Here is a 1,770-nt window from a genome sequence, read left to right as displayed (position 1 = left end):
CCATCCTTTCGCCTACTCAAATCTGAGATTTCTGAGTCACATATATATAGATCATTTTCTTTCTCACATTCTCTCTCTCCCTCTCTGTCTCTCTTTCATATACATTCCTTTCCTATCCAAAACCTGTTGGTTTTTAAATTGTAATCTCTTATTCAGTCTTTATTTTATTAAAGTTATATGCACTCATAGTTTAAAAGGTTAGATGGTTCGACAAGGCTAGTTATGAAAACAGGAATCTCCCCCACCCTTCATTTCCCCTTCTCTAGAAGCAACCACTTTAAGCTCTTTAGCTATTTCTTTTGGTATATATCAGCATATTTCTAAATAACATGTTCATAATATTAGTTCTTAATTTTTCAGATTTAAATAAGATAAATTGACTTTCCACTAGGAAAATGGGAATTTATTTCTTTTTCACCACATTCCCCACTTTCCTTCTCATCTCCCCCCACCCCCCCCCTTATATTATAACTTAGTTGAAAGCATTATTGGGTCTTACGTTGTTATGGCTATTCACAGTTTAGGCATTACTTTTTGTTTCCTTCTCAACTTTTTGTTTTCCTAGAGTTAATAATTATGTAGGCCCCTGGGTGGTGCAAACAGTTTGCTCTCAGCTACTAATGAAAGGTTGGCAGTTCAAACCCACCCAGCAGTGCCACTGAAGAAAGGCCCGAGGATCTGCTTCCACAAAGATTACTGACAAGAAAACCCTATGAAACAGTTCCACTCTGTAACACACGGAGTTGCCATGAGTTGAAATTGACTTGACAACAGATTTTTTTTTTTTGTGCTTGTTTTCTTTGTTTTCTATATACATGTTGTTGTGTGCCATTGAGTCAGTTTTTGACCCATACCCACCCCACGTGACAGAGTAGGACTGTCCTATAGGGTTTTCTAGGCTCATAAAAGTAAAAACAAAATGAAACTTGTTGCCATAGTTGATTCCGACTAATAATTGTAGTTAATTCAAATGAAAACTCTCCACATTTTTCCACATCTTAATAATTTATTTAGATGTACAGGTAATCTATCAAGTTGTTCTCTTTGAAGGAATGCTCTTCTGGAGTGTTTCAGTTTGTTTTGGTCTGCTGCAGCCTGGACTAAACCCCGCCTAAAAAAAACCACTGCCCTCGAGTCGATTCCGACTCATAGCGACCCTATAGGACAGAGTAGAACTGCACAGCCCTTTATAGCTGGTGCCAGATGACATACTGGGATTTTCCTTTCCATTGTGATTCCCTTTGCTTCCTGTGTAGAGCCCCTTTTTTCTGCATCCAAAAACTTCTTTCTTGGTTGAACTCCTCGTTTTGGTGGAACCCACCCTCCACTAACTTACAAGGAAAGTAAATTGGAAATAAATTTTTTGAGAATTAAAGAATTGGAGAATTTTTTTTCTTTTTTTAACTTTACCCTCACGCGTGATTGATAATTTTTGACTAGGGGTGGAATTCTAGAAATTATTTTATTCTAAAAATTATTTTATTTCACAATTTTTAATGTACTGTCTTCTGATTTCCAAGGTTAAAGTAAAAAAATTAAAAGCCATTTCGATTCCCAAAACCTTATATGTGAATTGATTTTCTTCCCCCTCTTTGGTTTGTTTGTGTCTCTAAGCCTAAGGTGTGTCTCTTGTAGGCAGCATATAGACAGATCTTGTTTTTTAATTCATTCTGCCACTCACTGTCTCTTTATTGGTGCATTTAGTCCATTTACATTCAGGGTAATTATGGATAGGTTATGAGTTTAGTGCTATCATTTTGATGTCTTTTT

This window comes from Loxodonta africana, chromosome 26 (genome assembly GCF_030014295.1).
Source record: "Loxodonta africana isolate mLoxAfr1 chromosome 26, mLoxAfr1.hap2, whole genome shotgun sequence".
NCBI classification, from domain to species: domain Eukaryota; kingdom Metazoa; phylum Chordata; class Mammalia; order Proboscidea; family Elephantidae; genus Loxodonta; species Loxodonta africana.
The sequence above is the reverse complement of the archived record's forward strand: the minus strand, read 5'-3'. Positions refer to the sequence as shown.